Source organism: Mus caroli, chromosome X (genome assembly GCF_900094665.2).
Source record: "Mus caroli chromosome X, CAROLI_EIJ_v1.1, whole genome shotgun sequence".
NCBI classification, from domain to species: Eukaryota; Metazoa; Chordata; class Mammalia; order Rodentia; family Muridae; genus Mus; species Mus caroli.
The window spans coordinates 99,338,676-99,358,693 of record NC_034589.1 but is presented as its reverse complement, the minus strand read 5'-3'; the positions used below and the strand labels follow the sequence as shown (position 1 = coordinate 99,358,693).

Below are 20,018 nucleotides of genomic sequence, written 5' to 3'. Positions count from 1 at the left end.
ACAAAAAGGAAACAGAAATTAAGGAGGGGGCATCAAAACATCTACCCACCCCAGAAAGATAAACTCAGAAACCAGCATTTAAACCTATACCAACTGCAAAAGCCAGATGGCTAATGGCCAGCATAAGAGCACAATCAACAATAAACAGCCAGGGCAACATGGCCCCACCAGAGCCCAGCTATCCTACTACAGCAAGCCCTGGATATTCCAACACAGCTGAAGCACAAAAAAAAAAAAAAATGACTTTAGTTCATAATGCTCTTGACTCTAGCTGCATATGTATCAAAAGATGGCCTAATCGGCCATCACTGGAAAGAGAGGCCCATTGGACTTGCAAACTTTATATGCCCCAGTACAGGGGAACACCAGGGCCAAAAAGTGGGAGTGGGTGGGGAGGGGAGTGGGGTGGAGGGTATGGGGGACTTTTGGGATAGCATTGGAAATGTAAATGAGGAAAATACCTAATAAAAAAAGAAAAAAGAAAAAAATGCAAAAAATGACTTTAAATCCTATCTTATGAAGATAATAGAGGCTTTTAAAGAGGAAATGATTAAATCTCTTACAGAAATACAAGAAAATGCAAAAATAGGTGAATAAATATGTGAATAGGAAATGAATAAAACTGTTTAAGACCTAAAAATGGAAATAGAAGCAATAAAGAAAACACAAACTGGGGGGCTACAGAAGATGGGAAACCTAGCTAACGGCACAGGAACTACAGACATAAGCATCACTGACAGAATGCAGGAGAAGGAAGAAAGAATCTTAGGCATAGAAGATATAATAGAAAAAAAGATACATCAGTCAACAAAAATGCCAAATCTAAAAAGTTCCTGATACAAACCAAAACTATGAAAAGACCCAACCTTAGAATAATAGAAATAGAAGATAGAGAAGATTCCCAGCTCAAAAGTCCAAAAATTATTTTCAACAAATTCATAGAAGAAAAATTTCCTACTCTAAATAAGGACATATCTATAAAGGTACAAGAAGCTCTTACACTAATTAGAATGGCTAAGATCAAAAACTCAAAGGAGAATACATGCTGGTGAGGATGTAGAGCAGGGGAACACTCCTCCACTGCTGGTGGGAGTGTAAACTTGTACAACCACTTTGGAAATCAATTTGGCAGTTTCTCAGAAAATCTGGAATAGTCCTACCTCAAGACCCAGCTAAATCACTCCTGGGCAAATATCCGAAAGATGCTTCACCATAATACAAGCTCAACTATGTTCATAACAGCTTTATTTATAATAGACAGAAGCTGGAGACAACTCAAATGCCCCTCAACTGAAGAATGGATACGGAAAACATGGTTCATTTGCACAATGGAATACTATTCAGCTATTAAAAACAAAGACATCATGAATTCTGCAAGCAAATGAATGGAACTTGAGAATATCACCCTGAGTGAGGTAGCCCAGTCCCGAAAGGACTTGCATGGTATGTACCCACTTATAAGTGGATATTAGCCATAAAGCATAGAATACTCACAATACTCCCTACAGGCCATAACGAAGTTAAATAAGAAGGAAGGCCCAAGTGAGGATGCTTAAATCACATTTAGAAAGGGGAACAAAATGTCATAGGAGGCAAAGAGAGGGAGGTGCATGGGTGGGAGAGGAAGGAGGAGGAGAATGGTGGCAGGATTATGTGTGTGGAGAGACAGGAGAGAGACCTGGAGGGCCAGAGGAATGAATGGAAATCTGAAGCTGCCAGAAGTCGTGGCTGGGGGGAATATTTAGGAAGTCCCAGAGACATGAGATGGGGGAAACTCCCAGGAATCAATGTGGGTGACCTTAGCAGAAATACCTAACAGTGGAGACATGGAACCTGAAGAGGTCACCTTCTGTGGTCATGCAGGATCCCCAGTGGAGGGATAAGGACATCAACCCACCCACAAAACTTTCAACCAAAAAATTTGTCCCATCTAAAACAAACTGTATGTTTAAGCCTTTGCATTTGTATATTTCATGATCTGTAAATATTACTAAAACTAATTAACATTCATTGCTAACACATTGAACTGGAGTGGGTAGGTTTGTTTCTCATGGTGTTACATGATAGCAATTCTGGAACATTTATGCAAATAATTGTGAAACATACGTCAAATGTCTTTCATTTGCAGAATAGAGATTAAAAAATATAGAAAAGGGAAGTCTTGAATATATCCTACTATGTTGGCATAAAACTTGAGACACCGGTATGACCACTTAATTTTTTAAAGATTTATTTATTTTATGTTTATGAGTTCTCTATCTGCATATACATCTGCAATCCAGAAAAGGGCATCAGATCCCATTATACATGGTTATAAGCCACCATGTGGTTGCTGGGAACTGAACTCTAGAAGAGCAATCAGTAAGCTATACCATCTGAACCACTGAGCCAACTCTCCAGGCCAACCACATAATTTTTTAACCTAATATTTGTATTGATTTTTTGAGAATTTCATGTAATGTACCCTGATCACCATTATTTCCCATCCTTCCAGATCTGCCTCCACCCCTTGTGGCCTCTGCTCCAAAATAAGATAAAAACAAAAATAAGTCCAATTTGTGTTGTCCATCTAGTCACTAGTATATTGTCAAACTCCCAGTAGGCAGTCCCTTAAAGAAAAGTGATTCCTTCCTCAGCCCTGCCCCCACTAGTAGCCATTAATTGTAGAAAGCTATACTTCACTATCCTTATCACAATTTGTAAGAGTTCTCTTTGAAGGCTTCCTGTCTAGATCGTTACTTTGGGATGGTGCAGAGAGGAGATTGTCACAGAAGCTTTCTATGTCTTTCTCAACTGGGCCACATGATATTTAATAAATGCCTTTAGGTAATTTCCTTCCATGTGGATCTGAAATGGCTTGTGACTTAAGTGAGCAATAGATGACTGAATAGGTGATAGTTCCATGCCTTCTAAGATCATACATTTAAAAGGCCAAGTACCTTTCTCTTCAGTGCTTTAGGAGGCTTGAACTGACAGGTAAGAATTCTGAGTGCCCTGATGGGGAGAACAAGTAGACAAGCTAAATGGAGAGGGAAGCCCTCCTAGTCCCTCTAGATAGCCAGCTGCTATAGAACTATAATAGAGCATAACACTTGGAGTGAGGCCAGCAGAGGAACTAATCAGTTGAGCCCAGCAAACCTTCCCATCAATGAAAAAAAAAAAAAAACCATTTGTTTTCTATAGACAATCACTTTAGAGTGGTTTAGAATGCAGTTATAGATAACTGAAATGATAAAACAAGTAAGATAAAATATTAACAGTAGTAACCCAATCTATGAGAGAGGTATATGGGAGCTCCTGGATTATTTGCACAACTTTCCTGTCTACTTGAAATTATACAAAGGTAAAGTAAATTAACAACTATACAATACTGCATTTACACAATTAATTACAAATATTTACCTATAACTGTTAAACAAATCCAATAAACAAAAAAAACAAGAAAAATGAACTAAAACCTATCCACAATTATTCAGAAGAATTTCATCATTCAGAAAATACTGAATTTTTTATAAATAATTATTTTAGATATAACATTAATTCAGAAGTTAGCAATGGAGTAAGTTGGTTTGAAAATTTTTTCAATGTCAGGCCCAAAATGTTTTAAATGTCAAAAGAGAGTAAGAGAAAACATACAATCAATGCAAACACTGTGGGAAGCTGCACTGAATTTCAGCTGAATGAGGAGCGAGGGTGCGTGAGCCTCCTTTAGATCTGAAACCCTGTGAGTACAGTGTTTTTCATCTGCTTTCTCATTAGCATTTTTGCCTTCCGACCTCCCACCAGAATGCCCTCCTAAGCTCTGTCTTCAGTATCCTAGCTCTTCCGTAGTTCACACCTCTAAACTTTTCCAAATCCTTTATAAAAGGCTTCTGTATTACATATTCAGGTGGTTAGAGAAATGATCCCACTGTACTACCTGTTAGCTGCATTCTCAGCCTTCTCTTTGCTGTGACAAAATGCTCCACCAGAACTTAAAGGAGGTAGAGTTATATAGGGTCATGGATTCAGTACATGCATTGAAAGGGCATGGCAGAGCAGAGCATCTCAGATTTCAGGAACCAGAAAGCAGAGATAATGTTAGTTCGAACCAACTTTCTACTTTGCTTCATAAGGGCCTTCACCCTACAGACAATGCCACCCACACTCAAGGCAAGTCTGGTCCCCTTTAGTTTAATCTTTCTGAAAATTCCTAATCTCTTAGGCAGTTCTCAGTTCAGTTTAGTTGATTCAAGATTAAACATTATAGGGCTCCTTCCTTCCTTCCTTCCTTCCTTCCTTCCTTCCTTCCTTCCTTCCTTCCTTCCTTCCTTCCTTTTTTTCTTTTTTCTCTCTTTCCCTCTTTCTTTCTTTCTCTCTTTCTTTCTTTTTTTCTCTCTTTCTTTCTTTCTTTCTTTCTTTCTTTCTGTCTTTCTATCTATCTATCTATCTATCTATCTATCTATCTATCTATCTTACTTTCTGCTTTTGGACAAGTACAACTATCAGGTGGACACGTGGTTCCATGAAATTTTTTGTAGACGCTGAGATGTTAATTGTTTATAAGCATAAAGTAGAACCATCATAAAAACCATATTCTACAATTTGAAAGGCTCCATAGAAAGCCAACGGAAATGATGGCAGTGCCTAAAGTATTTTCCACTCTTACTTTTCATCTTTATTCCAGACAAGAAAAGAGCCCCACTGGGTAGTGAATCTGAGAAAGAAAGGGTCAATGATGGATCAGCTCTTACGTAAATGTGCAAATTAAGTCAGGCTTCCTAAAGCCAAGATAAGACAGTACAAAATTCAAGCATAGCTGTGTTGGCTACTTTTCTTCCTATTGTTCTGATAAAACACCATGACCATGATAACTTAGAGAAAGAAGGGTATATTTGGGCTTATGGTTTCAGATAAGTGTCCATCACTGTCAGGGTGGGGAAGCATGGTAGTAGACAGCCAGAATTGCAGCTGGATCAGCAAGCCAAGGGCTCAAACACGAAGCAGAGAGCAATTGGAAAGTACTTGAGTCTTTAAATACTCAAATCTCACACCCAGTGACATACTTCCTCCAGCAAGGCCATATGTCTAAAACTTTCCCATTCAGCACCACCAATTAGTGATCAAGTGTTCAAATACGTGGGACTTTAGGAAATATTCTCATTTAAACCACCAGTCCACTAGCTGGTTCCAACAAATTTCATAAGGTAATCCCCATTAAGTAACCAGTCAAAAACTCAAGGCATTTAGTTCTAGTTGACAAGAGTAAAGTTACAGAATAGGTTGACAGTAAGATATGCGCTAGTGATTTGTAAGTAAGGGAAGCTGTAAATCTCAAATAGTTAAAAGTACAAGCAGAAATAGAGCGAGAGCCATCCCATATGTCTCCATTCCCTCGTTTAGAATGGTAGACCTTTCTAATTGGTAGGCTACTAATTTACCAGACAACAAATAATAAGACCAAACTTACATTATATAGACACTATAAAGTTGGTCAAGAATTAGTCATTTGTTGAACAAATTTCTTTAATTTAAAAATTCTTTAATTTGTTGAATAAATATTTCTTTAATAAAATGAAATAAGATTTATTTTATGTGTATGAATGCCTTTATGTGTATGAGTGTCTGTGTCTATGTATGTGATCCACATGTGTGCCTGGTTACCATGGTATTTAGAAGAAGGGTTGGATAAACTGGAAGAACTAGAGATTCAGGGGGTTGTGAGCCACTATTCACATGCTAGGAACTGAACTTGGTTCGCTACAAGAGCACCAAGAGCTCTTAACCACTGAGCCATCTCTCCACAGAAGTTCTTGAGTTCTTTCCACAAGCAACGATCTAGGCACTGGAGAGGTGCATTAGTCCATTTTCATTCTAAGAATTAATATCTGAGGCCAGGCAACTTTATAAAGGTTTATTTAGCTCTCAGTTCTGGAGGTTTGAGGGTATAGAACCAGCATTAGCTCAGTTCTGTTGACAGTCAGGTTGGTGGAACTGTATTCAGGAGCAAGAAAATATCACATACTAGACAGAAAGCCAAGGCATGATTCAAAGGTTGAGTAACTCACTGTCACTCTAGGAGACCAGCATTTTCTTAGGAAGGTGATACTCCCAATGATCTAAGAGCTTCCCACTTGGCTCAACTTCTTGAAGCTTCCATAATCTCCCATATCCTCACATTGTGGACTATGAAACAAGCACATAAACCCTTATAGGAGAACATTAAAACTATAACAGGTGGTAAAGCTGAAGAGCAGTTGGTTATGCGAATGAAGGGAGAAGACAGAGACAAAGGTGGAATGGTTCAGAATATAAGTTCCCAGATTCTAAATCTGTGTTCTGAACTCTGACCACAGATCTCAAAGGAGTTTCTCTTTAAGCCCCTGCAGTCTTTGTGCTGCTCTCCAAAGCCTTCACTGTCACATTTGCTATTATTGAAGTGCCTTCTGCTTCTTTTGTTCAATCTATTCAAAGCCATTTTGTCATTAGGACCTATCTGAAATCTCTCCTCTTCTGGGAAGCGGAGAGAGAACTGTATTTCTAGATAGAGGATCATTTAAGAGTCAAAACATGTGCTTTATATTAAACAGATATTTGTTTGAATCTCTGCTCCACCATTTATTAGCTGTGTAATGTCTTCTGATACTTTGCTCACATTTAAGAAGATAATATCTTCCTTGTAGAATTTTTATAATAATTTAAATGTGGTACCACTTTGAGCTTCAGTTTTCCCGTTTATAAGGTGAGAAGAGATGTTAGGAATGTTCTAGGTCTAATTTTTTATGTATCTAGTTTTCTTTTTTCTCCATTTCAGATTCCTGAGGCCCTCACACTCTCTTTCTTTACATGTTCTAACTAGGGAAAGTCCCATTTCTAGGGATTTGCCCATCTGTGTTAGTGGAGTAAGCCCTGGGGTATGCATTCTGAGATACACTCTCAATGGGATTTCAAAGGGAACAACCCTAGGGAAAGTGTGTTCAGGACTCAGTCTACTTGAGGGCTAAGTGAGAATACATTACTGACTATTCCTTAAAACATACTAGTTGGTAGGCCATGAAAATTATATGCTTGTAAATGTTACCTTAGCTAGAAGAGAAAGATCATAGACTCTCAAAGGCAGTCTGAGGACAAAGACTGTGGCCAGAAATTGTAGGTTATCAAAATGAATTGAGTTCATTTTCCTAACTCTCCTGTTATCTCAGAGAAAGTCATAATCCAGGCAGCCAATAAAGAGTCTTCTCATCTTCTTCAATGTGCCGACTCCCACCTACAGTTAGGTGGAGAGACAACAGATAACAAATGCCTAATGATTCCCACCTGGAGGAGGAACTCTTGGAAACAGGGTCACAAAGGAGGGAAAACCCCTCCCTGCAGGTGTAAATCAAAGCAACTAAGATAAAAAGGGTCTGACTGGTTAGAGATGTGATCCAGGGAGCCCAAAGGAGGGGACTGATACTTGTTTCCTACTGATATCTTAACAATAACTGGAGTAGTATACCCAGTGGCAATGACAGAGGAGAGACACTAGTGTGATATTCCCAGTGAATGACAAGTAGAAGTCACCGATCCAGAGGTCAACATCTTGACACATCTCATACCAGAAGTTAGAGCAGGGAGGAGCCCACAGTGAAGCCAAGATCTGGCAGTAGTCATACAGGATGGAGATCAGACTGAAAAAAAAAAAAGCTGAGAAATCTGGAATCGTGTGATGGAAAAACAGAGACTGAAAGAAGCCAAAATCATCCAAAGCCAGGTAACGGTTCACTTCACCAAGCAGGGAAGAGAGACATTGATGATTTGGTCTGACATAAGTCATTTCTGAGACACCTCTGATTTTCAAAGTGACAACCATCTGAAAACAACCCTGGGAGCATCTTCAGAAATAGGAAGAAAGTGAAGGCATAACACAATGCCAAATATACTAGTTCTATGAGAACAGAAAAGAGAAGGGTAGCCAATAGTGGACTAGAAAAAAAATACACATATTCCTAGCAACAGTAAAGAGGGATCTTGAAAGCTAACTAGATATCAGGCTACGTAATACCAGGCACACTATTCTGTATCCTACATGTGGGCCTTAATGTCCTGTAGAAATAAAATTAAAAAGAAATAAGGGCTGAAGATACAGTTCAGTCATACAGAGCTTGACTAGCATTCTTGAAGCTTTGGGTTTGGGCCATAGTACTAAAAAACCATGAAGAGAAATGGACAGTGGCAAATGGCAGTATTCCATTTCCTATCTTATTAGTGACTTCCAGAAATGCAAAGGTTAAAATCCAACTGGCAGAGAAGGCTGCCTATCCAAACCTTCTCTTACTCATACCCACTTTTAAAGGGTGAGGTGAGGTCTAGGGAGTATCAGGGACAACTGTATACTCTTGAAAGCATCTAGCATAGTGTGAACACTCACTGTTAGGTAAGTGAGGATGAGGTAGGTTGTCAAACTATGTGTATTTTCTTAAGTGCAGTATGCATTTTTTAACCTTTCCATACATTTGCATATTATGCCTACATCAACAACTTTACTTGTTGCTGTAACAAAATATATGACAACCTGAGAGGGAAAGGCTTTCTTTGGATTACAGGCCCAGGGGATATAAGCGATTACAGCAGAGACGATCAACAGCAGGAGCAGAGGGTAAGCTGGTCACATTGTCTACACAGGAAGCAGAGAGATAAATGCTCAGCTCAATTTCTCCTTTTTATTTAGTCTTGAATCCCATCCCATGACATGATATCACTCATATTTAGGGAAGATCTTCACACAGCAGCTAATCTAACCTAGATAATCCCTTATAGACACAGCCAGAGATTTATTTACATAGTGATCTTAAATCCCATAAAGTTAATGATCAACCTTTATCATAAGCATTATATATAGAATTCTCTATCCTACTGCTAGCCTGAAGGGGCCAAACGTTACCTCTTTGAATTGTTCCTTTCATCTGTGATCTCTTCTTACTGAGCAAACTCTTAGGGCTTATATTGAGTAATTTATTTGCTTATGTAGCCTTTCCCATCCTTCTCTACAAGTTACAAATCCGCTTAGAAAATCAAATAGAAAGTAGTAACTTTAATGCCAAAAATTTTATATATACTTACATAGTAAATATTTTTTAGCTCTTCTGTACTTTCCCATGAATATCATCCACTAATTCTCATTGAGAATCCATTTTGCACTGTGAGCCCACAAACATGCTGGCCACATCTTTAGCACCTTTTCATTCCTACTGTATAGATAGCATAGAGCCTGGAAAAAATTGAAAAAAATATACTGAATGTTGGATAGAGTGAGACAACACAAAAGAAATGTAAATTATGGCTGTTATTGAGAGGCTTCTAGTTTGGACTGCCATTTCCTCTCTCTATCGTATTTCAATGAATAGTAAACTCCCACACCTTAAGTGATCCATTTGAACATACTATTCTTGTTTGAATGAGGTGCATTCTATGGGTTTGTGGTTTTCCACCCTGAAGGAGGTTAATAACTTCCCAAAGCTTCAATTTCTCATTAAAGTGAATACTAGTAGTGACTCCTTGAGAATGGCAAGGACATCATATGAAAAAAAAACCATGCAGAAAAAAACACTTTAAGAAAAAAAATACAAACAGTAACGTCAGGATGATGAAAATTTGTAATTTTCACAGTAATGACTAACAAATTATTATGGTTTCTTAGACACTGTATAATCACTTGAGAGAGAATTTGAGGAAGCCCTTGTTACAGCTTCAAAGGTTTTGTGTAGGAAGGAGGATTTGAGAAGTGTTGCCCATAAGAATAAATATTCTGGGTTGGTAGCAACAGGTTTCCAGTCAAAGAGGAAGAGGGAACTTTCTCAAGTTTTTAATGGACTCCTCTGTTGTGGAATCTTATCCTGATCATCTAAGACAGAGCAAAAAGCTAATATTGCCTGGAAGCTGAGGATTAGTTTAGAAGGTACAAGAAAATCCCCTGGTGGGAGGTTTTGTGGGGGAGGTTGGTTTGGTTTTGGTTTGTTTTGTTTTTTGTTGTGTTTTGTTTTGTTTTTTGTTTTGTCTTGTTTTTTGTTTTGTTTTGAGATAGTGTTTTTCTATATGACCCAGTCTGGCCTCAATCTTAGGGTCCTTAGTCTCCTAAATCCTAGGATTTCAGTTATGTACTGTCATGTTTAGCTGGAAGGATTCTTAATGCATAGATTCATGATCCTCAACTCCAGGAATTTTGATAAATTAAATATATGAATTTCTAACAAGTACCCATTTGATGACAATATTCATCTTAAGACTAGAGTTTGGAAACTACTGGTACAGGCTTAGATATTATGTGTTAGCAGGTGTGGTGTGAGAATTGATATGCTGCAGACCTATGGAGCTCCCAAATGATGCAGAGGCCACACTTTGACTAGCTAGAGACTAGATTCCTAGATAGCTAAGATACATTTTAAAGTGTGAGAAGAAACACTGTTCCCTTGTAACTTCAAGTCTTCCTGCTTGGAGACTTCGGGTTCATTCAAAGTTAGAGTAAACATCATGCCATTTTTCACACATATATTTGCCTGAATATTTTCCACTGAAATATTTGATTACTAATATGTAAAAGTCATATAGTAGACTTTTTAGATGATAGACAGTTTCTTAAAGAGCCTAGTATATATGGGAGTATGTAGCAAGAAAGAAAGACCGGGAAATTATTACTTATATCTATACTGAGGTTATCTAATTGTCCCAAGTAAACTTATTAAAACCATGTAAGAGCAGAAAATGTAAATGAAATGCAGCTGAGGCTCAATTTTTAAATGTCATATTTATTTATTTGCATAGAGGCATGCATGTGCCACCATGCATGGAAATCAGATGAAATTGGTGGCAGTTGATTCTTTCTGCCAAATGTGTACTGAGACTCGAACTTAGGACATCAGATTTGGCAACAAGTGCATTTCCCCGCTGAGCCGTCTCACTAGCCTATATCTAGCCTCTTAATTGTGAAATTCAGAAGGAGAAAGCTTTTAAGTTCTCATCAATGTATATCTGGGACTCTAGTCTCCAAATTCCTGGACTGTCTCTCCTCAACACATAAAATAAGAGTTTTAAAACTTGAGTGCCATAGTTCGAGTCACAGAAGCAATGATTTCCGACTTAGATTGTGCCAGGATGTGAAATCATAAATTAGAATTTTTCACCAGTAGTTTAAATTATTTGGTGTTGATCAAATTGTGAAGAGGATAACAAACATAGTCAGAACCTCTTAGGACAAAGTCTTTTTTTTATCTACTAAGGCAAACCTTTTTTGAAATGAGTCTAATTAGTTTTAAACCTTTAAAAGTTGCGACAACTGTGGTAAGAAGATTAAAAAAAAAAAACAAAATCACCGAAGTATGAGCAGTAGACAAGAGGTCTAAGAGAATTCCTGCCTTCTTATATATCAAGAACTGTGGTAGCATTTTGCAATATTCATACAAGAGAATGAGCTGGAATCGGCAACTGTTCCAGGAATTCTGGCCTTTAAAATTTATGGACTTTAAGATTGATTGAGCTTAACACCTGGAGTTGTACTCCAAAGCAAACAGCGGCTGCTTCAGACTTTCCCGAGAACAGGAGTCACAGGCTTGGAACAGCTTTATTCTCAAGGGATAAGACAAGAGGAAATGCACCCGGGACTGGTAAGGGGAACCCCCTGTCTGTAAGGATCTTTCCTCCCCAAGTAGGGCCCTTTCACCTGTATCTCTGTAGCCATTCCACCACACATAAAACACACACACTCTCAAGTGTGGAATTTTTTTACTCACTATGTTATTTGGGCTCTAGACAGTTTATATTTTAATAAGCTTATTTTAAATATTTTAAATTATTTTAAAATAAGCTTATTTTAAAAATAAAACAAAACACCAGCTCTAAGCTGAGTGTGATAGCTCAGACCTGTAATATCAACATTCAAACAGTACAGAAGGAGCAGAGGTTCAAGGACATCCTCAGCTGCATAGCAAGTTTGAAGCCAGACTGGACTACAAGAGATCCTGACTCAAAAAAAACTGAAAGCAAACAAATGAACAACCCCCACCCCCCCAAAACAACCCTTGAATGCCAGGACTGGAGAGACATTATAGCCTTAACTTGTGCTGGGGGAGTAACATAGTGGTCAGTGAGCTGAGATTCAGTAGTTATAGGTCCTGGCCAGGCAGTTTTACTCAGGAGCTCCAGGAACTTAAGCATCTTCAGATACTCATTTCCATCATTTGTCAAAACAGATTTGAATAAGTTGGTTTAAAGATTCTAGTACGATGCTCTAGTTCAGTACCTTCCTATCAAGAGTCAAGTGGTATGATAATTAAGAGCATAGACCTTGGTGTCATGATACCTTGGTTCAAATCAAAGCTCTACTATTTACTTGATTCTGGGATGTTAAAACTCACTAAATATCTGTTTATCATATTATATCAGTTTGGATGAAAAATGTCCCCCATAGTCCTAGGCATTTGAACACTTGGTGCCCAGTAGTTGGCACTGTTGGGGAGAATGAGGAGGTATGGGCTCACTGGAATAAATGTATCACTGGAGGTGGGCTTTCAGAATTTCAACTCGTGCCATTTCTAATTCCCCTCCCCCCTTTTCTGCCTCTCTGTCTTTCTTTCCCTCCCTCCCGCTTTTCTTCCTTCCTCCCTTGTTTTCCCCCTCCTCTGCTTTGTGCTTGTGGTTTTACATGTGACCTCTCAGCTTCCTGTTCCTGCCACCCTGCCTGCTGCTTGATGTCATGCCTCTGCTCTACCACCATGGATTCTCACCCCTCTGGAGCAGTAATTCCAAAATAACTCCATTCCTTCTGTAAATTGCCATGGTCAGTGTGTCTTATCCCAGCAACAGAGAAGTAACTACTACACACATACATATAAACGTGGTTGATAGTAATAATAAACTATACAGTTACAAAACTACTAGAAAAAGTTGTGGAGTGCGGAAATGTAAAGTTAGTGGGGTCCACACCTACTGTGCCACAGGGCTCTGCCACTCTGGCAAGCAGGACTCAGGAAGTGAAGGAGCTTTACCCCATGCTGTTGCCTGCAGTTGTCAGGCTATAGGGCAGCCCCAGGATACTGCTCCAGGGGTGGGGAAGCACAGTTTGAGGTGTGGGACAGTCAGAGCTGGCTATATGGTTCCCCTGGCCTGTGATGAGGCGGCAGGGGTGGGAGGAAGGGGAGCTCTGGCTGGTCTGGCAGAGAGAGTCCTTGGTTTGATGGTGGCCGCAGGCGGCAGTCCACAGGCTTGAGCTTGGCTTGGTCGCAGTTGGGAGCACAGAGAAGCCTTCTACTGGAGATTAGAGGGCAGATATGTAGTCAAAGGACTTCTCCATGGCTCCCCACAGCAGATCCCAATGAAAAGAGGCAGTCCATGGTTCTAAGGCATTTATTGTAGTAGCAGAAAGTGGATGAGTAAAACCATACCCCACTTCTCAGGGCGGGGCTGAGGTTTAAATACCTTTTGCAGGAAGGAGTGTCTGGGAAGGGAAGCTTATTGACTAAGTCCTCCAGTCCTTTAAGTACCTCATTAAAATGGAGATCTGTCTTGAGCCTACATGACTATAAGTCACGTCTTCTATAAATGGAGGGGCTTGGGGCATTACCCTTACATGACATGAATGATGGCCAAAACCCTCTCTATGGGGAGCTGTGTGGGACTCTAGCTACTATGTGACAGGGACCTAATGCCCAGGAACAGGCAAAATGCCCACCATCCCTTCAGGGTCACTGGGGTTTCTAGCCTTAGCTCAATTGGGAACCAGGATACTTTTCACAGCCCACTGCCCCACATGGAAAGCTCTCAATAAGCTAATTAATATTACTACTATTCTTCTTATTCCTTTTCTGAATTGTTACCATAGATATGACAGCACTCAAGAGAGTCCCTAAGCAAAACTGCTTCCCCTACCATCTCAAATTCTACTAATTTAAATTATTAGCTGAGCACAGTAGGATATGCCTATAGCTCCAGTTTTATGGAGACTGATATGGGAACCTTACTTGAGACTAGGATTTTCAGACCACCCTGGGCAATATAGGAAAAAAACCAACCAACCAAACAAAAACAAACAAAAAAAAACCCTTATATCAGAGAAAAAATATTGTAAGTTTTCTTATTCTCTGCTAAAAATGAAAGTAGATGCCCATGAACAGATGAATGGATAATGAAAATTTGGTACATATGAAAATTTTACAGCTCTAAAGAAAAACATAATAACAAAATTTGCAGGAAAATGGATGAATTTAGAATAGGAAATATTAAACAAGGTCATACAATGTAAGAAAGAAAAAAGTCCAACTCCCTCACACATGGAATCCTAACAATGTTTGTGTGTTCATGTGCATGTATGCATGTCTGTGTACCTCTGTGTGTGTTTGTGTGTGTGTGTGTATGTGTGTGTGTATAAAGAAATGTGTACATTGATACAGCATACCATGTAGAAATGAGAACAAGAAAGGCTAAATGTTAGAGGTTAACACTGAGTCCAATTATCTTAGTTTGCTTTGTATTCCTGTGATAAAACACTATGACCAAAAGCCACTTGGTGAGAAAAAGATTTATTCTAGCTTAAAGTTTACAGTTAGCCATGAAAGAAATTCAAGACATCAACTTAGGAGAGGAACCTGGGGGTAGGATCTGAAGTAGAGGCCATGAAGGAAGCTGCTGCTTTTAAAACTATAAACACACACACACATATACCCGGGGGTGTAGGGAATGAGAAAGAGAAATAATATAATTACACCCTTCCCTTTTTGCCCTCCAAATCAATGCCATGTACCCTACTGCTCTCTTTCATTTCTTATACAACCCAGCCAGAAACACCTGCCCAGCAGTGTCACTGTCCAGAGTGGGTTGGGCTCCCCCAAATTAATTATTAATCAAGACAATACCCCAACAGACTTGCCTGCAGGCCAATCTTATGGAGGCATTTTTTCAATTAGGGACCTTAGATGAAATGTTCAACAGTGGGGAGAGAGAATTTGTAGAATCCACCTCCAGTAGAAAGACGGGGCATCCCACAGTCAAAAACTCTCACCCAGAATTGTTCCTGTTTAAAAGAACTGCAGGGACAAAAATGGAGAAGAGACTGAGGAAAAGGAGGTCCAGTGACTGGCCCAAATTGGGATCTAGCTCAAGGGGAGGCTCCAAGGCCTAACACTATTACTGATGTTATGGTGTGCTCACAGACAGAAGCCTAGTATGGCTGCCCTCTGAGAGACCCAACAAGCAGCTGACTAAGACAGACTCAGATACTTACACACAACCAATGTACTGAAGCCTGGGATCCCTGTGGTTGGATTAGGGAAAGGCTAGAAGAAGCTGAGGAGGAGGGCAACCCCATATTAAGACCAGCAGTCTCAACTAAGCTGAACCCCCGAGATCTCTCAGACACTGGACCACCAACCAGGCAGCATACACTAGCTGATACAACACCCCCCCCCAATATACAGCAGAGGACTGCCTGGTCTGACCTCAGTGAGAGAAGATGCACCTAACCCTCAAGAGTCTTGAGACCCCAGGGAGTGGGGAGGCCTAGTGAGGTGGGGGTGGGGTGGAGAGTGGGGACATGGTCTTGGAGATGGGGAGGAGGAATGGGATGAGAAACTGCCAGAGGGCAGACCAGATGGAGGATAATAACTGGACTATTAAAAAAGATTAAAGATAATTTTTTAAAAAAGAATCTTCTGCCAAGATATATCAAAATTGTATCAAGGTGACAAAAACAAAAACAAAAACAAAACAAAAACACCACAGCAGGTGATAGACATGAGTTATGAAAGAGGACTTAAGCTAATTGTTTTGTTAGTCCTGGATGTGTAATTGATTTGAGGTAGGGGTGTGGATAAATAAATAAAAATATACTCGATAGCAAAAGTGAAAATCCAGTGTAGAGCTCCACAGCTTCAGAGTGGCTCTTTTAAGAGTATAGATGTTTGTTGAGATATTTAGCCATTGTTTCTGGATAATTTAGTGTGTGTGTGTGTGTGTGTGTGTGTGTGTGTTTCTTCTAAGAATTTTTATACTAACATTTTAAAAACTATTCCACCTCACTACTTTTTTTCTAATGGATCCCTGTTTTCTACAAAATAATTTAGTCTCTTAGAGTAGTAAACAAAATTCTCCAGAACATAGTTTCTCCCCAACCACCTTTTTGAGACAGCATCCCAGGCTGACTTGAAAGTTCTAATCCTCCTTTCTTAGTTTCCCAAGTGCTAGCATAATAGCTTTGTGCCCTGGGACCAACTTTATGGTATAGACTCTTTGTTGTTCTCTAGATTCACCTTTCAGGACTGAAGATAGAGGACCTCCTGTACATAATCCGTTTCCTTGCCTGTGTGTCATACTTCAGCTGTTTCTTCTCTTAAGATAGCCTTTTCGGGGATTTCCAACTTTCACAGTTTTGTCCAGGGCCCTCTTTTGAAGCACAGTTTAAATGTAATGTCCTCAACAAAGTTTTTTCTATTCCTTAAGTCTGGGTTATCTTCTAGCCAGATTCTCAAATATTTTTATCTGTATCCTTCAGTAACAACTGATAAAATATAGGCTATTTAACCTATTTTTACTTATTGCAGCATCCAAAATGTTCAGATCAAACACAAAGTCCAAAACAATTATATTGTAGGTAGGGTAAATTGTTTACCATGTCTAGTTTATCAAATCTAAGGATTGGAGTGCAGGACAATAATCAAAGGTTGGCCACCCAGTGGAGGAAATTTTCTAACCTGTGGTTGAGAGAAATGTGGGGATTCAGATTTTTGGCAGTAATAAGCTTATGTAATGAGAAATTGGGCAATACTCTGCTGCACTGATAGGAAAAATGGAGGTGGGGTAGGGCTAATTGATCTGACTTGACAGTGCAGGTGCAGCAAGTTTATATTAGAGAGCAGGCAGTGAAGACAACCCTACAATTGCAAAGAGAAGCAGTGCTATTTTTGTCCATTTAACTTAACTTTATAGCCTTAGTAACAATAGGATTTAGTAACAGAAGTATTCATAGTTACACAAGATTTGGAAGCCATTATCCACTGAATTAATGTTGGTTTGATGTATATATATATATATATATATATATATATATATATATATATGTGTGTGTGTGTGTGTGTGTGTGTGTGTGTGTGTGTGTGTGTATTTGAGTCTCTTCTACTGAAAGTTTTAACTGCTTATTCACGGATAAGAAAAATTTCCAATACTCAAATGAGTTATACTAGTAAAAGAAGGTGTGTGTGGCATAAGATAATAAATTAGTGGCATATCTTAAAAGAAGTGCCAGTATATATCAAGTAGAACTGGGTATATATTTATTCTTTATATGATAACCAGCTGAAGGCTCTGTATTAATTGCCATCAAGAAAGAGCTTCTCTGAGAGTTGAGAGACACTCTCATCTATGGACATAAAAATAAGTCATTAGTAGTAGTTTTTGTTTTGTTTTTTTTTTTTTGAGATAGGGTTTTTCTGTGTAACCCCAACTGTACTGGAACCTTCTCTCTGTAGGCCAGGCTGGCTTTCAACTCAGAGATCTGCCTCCTGAGTGCTGAGATTAAAGGCATGTGCCACCAGCACATAACTAAGGAGTAGTTTTAATACTACATGCAATTAGTAGAATTCTCTCCTTGGTCCATTCTTTAGTGCCAGGTATGTTTCATCTCATGGACCTGGGCCCTTGAACCACTCAGAAAGTGGTTCCTTATTCCAACAGCATTCATGCCGCTCTCACACCAGTGAATCTATCTTGTTAGGCCAGTCATTGTTGTAGCTTGCAAGTGAGTACCAGCTTGATGTTCCCATGTTCCATGATTCAAGTATGTGTTATCTTCAGCAACATAGTCTTAGCATCAATTTCTAGAAGGTAGCAAGGAGTACTGACAATGACCTGTGATATTTGGGGGCTACATGACCTTGTTGCTTGACAGCTCAAAACAAGGTTTCATTCCTGGTGGTAAAGTTTACATTTGCTAGCATGGGGTGTCTAATTGGTGTATTATCTATGTCATAGAGCAACTCCATTAAGACATATTTTCATATGTATATATTTTATGAAGTTTTGCAGTAGTTGGATTCTGTATGGCTTTTTAAATAGGCCTTTTGTGTTAGTTATCCCTCCATTTACCCTCTCCTCTTCCGTACCGTTTTCCACCCCAATTTAACCATTCTTGTTTCACTATGTCTCCTCCCTTGAAGGCCCTTCTCCCCTATGGTCCCTTACTAAATCCTGATCTCTTTGAGTATCCCAAATGGAAGACATATTCAAAGCTAACATCCAAAAATGAGAGTAAACCTGAGATCTTTATCTTTTTGGGTCTGGGTTATATCACTCAGGATGATTGTTTCTAACTCTATACACTTACTTACATGTGAATTCCGTAATTTTTCTTAACAGTTGAATGAAATTCCATTGAGTACTTGTATCCCATTTACATGTGAGTTGGTCATGACATCCTACGCCTAGTTGAAGACTGTTGGTATGTTAACTTGCTGATAGAGGGACTCTAAGAGTAGAGCTCATGGTAAGATACCCTTATTCCAATGGAAGACCATGCCTCCAAAGATATTTGGACAGCAAAATTTTATCTTAAAGGTTGTTTTAAAAGGGAGACACAAAATTGTGTGTGTAGAGAAGGACATGAATCGGGAAAGAGTTGGGGGAAGAATGGTGATTATGACTGAAGCACATTGTACAAAACTTGCAACAAACTAATAAAAAATTTTAAAAAGCAAAACCTAAAATGAAGTTAATAAAAACCTCAAACATTTCAGGTATTTGATAATCAGATCATAACATTGTCAGCTGCAGATAGACTGAGAATATGAGAAACTTTATGTGAACAGATGGGAGAGATCAAGAAATGTAGAAGCTACTCTTGGACGATGTGAGATACAATATTGAATATTGACTGCTACTTCAAGCTCAAGAAATATGAAAGCATTAGTAAGTTAATATATTACTATTAAGGCATTAATAAATTAAAATGTTAAAGTGTTCTCTGTCACCCAAAAGGATTGTTGAATGAGTTAGAAGTGGATATTCTCAGACCAAACATGCTGAATATGTATCTGCAATTGAGAAATTTTCCAGGTGATTTTGTTTGTTTGTTCGTTTGTTCATTTATTTATTTATTTGTTGTTGTTGTTTGGGACAAGGTTTCATTCTGTAGCACTAGCTGTCCTGGAACTCTCTATAAAGACCAGGCTGGCCTTGAACTCATAGGGATCCACCTGCCACTGACTGCCTCCCAAGTGCTGAGATGGAAGATGTATGCTACTACATTCAGCTTTCCAAGTGATTTTTATGCAATTAAAATTTGAGAATCACTGCAAAACTTATAAAATATAAAGATCTTAAAATTAAGGAGAAAAAGAAATGAAAAAAGAAAGAGGGGATATATAAGATAATGAATGAACAAGAGACAGACCGGTCAAGCAAAAGAGAGATTCTCCCCAACCCGAAAGCAGCACTTCCAAGAATGCCCTTGCTGGAGGTCGGGGATGTCAGAAGAGAGTTCTGATGCCTGTTTCTTTATTATTTCCTACACCAGCACCTTTGCCTAAAAGCTTTTAATGCTAATATGTCTGAAATGGAGAGGAGACACCTAGACACTGGGTTGGGCTAACTGGACTGAGCCACTAATATCTCATAGCTGCTGCTATCAAACCTGATTGTGTAAGGTTTGTGCCTTTGGAACTGTTTTGTACCTGGTACAGTAAAGAGTTTGGTACAGGGCTTTAAAAGCCATAGCATGCTGGAAGCAGAGCTTAATGGGCCATTCTTGTGAAAACTTGGGAGACAAGAATAATGGAAAACACAGACAGTAGAACTCTGGCTCATGACGTTTTTGGAACTGAGGTCAGGGGCTTTACTATCTACTTCTAGGTCCTGATAATTCCAGGGACCATCTGTGTGAAATTTTCGCCAAGAATGTGTTTTCATTCTGTGTTCTGAGAACCTGTGTGAAGCTGAATTTGGAGATAATGGACTAGTTTATTTGGCAGAAGAAACTACAAGACAGGAACACATTCCATCTAGTTCTGAGAAAAGAACCGTAG

General features: G+C 39.0%; 1 long non-coding RNA gene across 1 annotated transcript; it reads left to right on the top strand.

Annotated features, from left to right (window-relative positions):
• The first annotated feature begins 1,364 nt into the window (after nt 1-1,364).
• LOC115030092 lies at nt 1,365-18,897 on the top strand. The gene is made up of 3 exons (XR_003835719.1): nt 1,365-1,443; nt 18,355-18,481; nt 18,732-18,897. It is a non-coding gene; the product is annotated as an uncharacterized LOC115030092 (long non-coding RNA).
• The last annotated feature ends 1,121 nt before the right edge of the window (nt 18,898-20,018 follow it).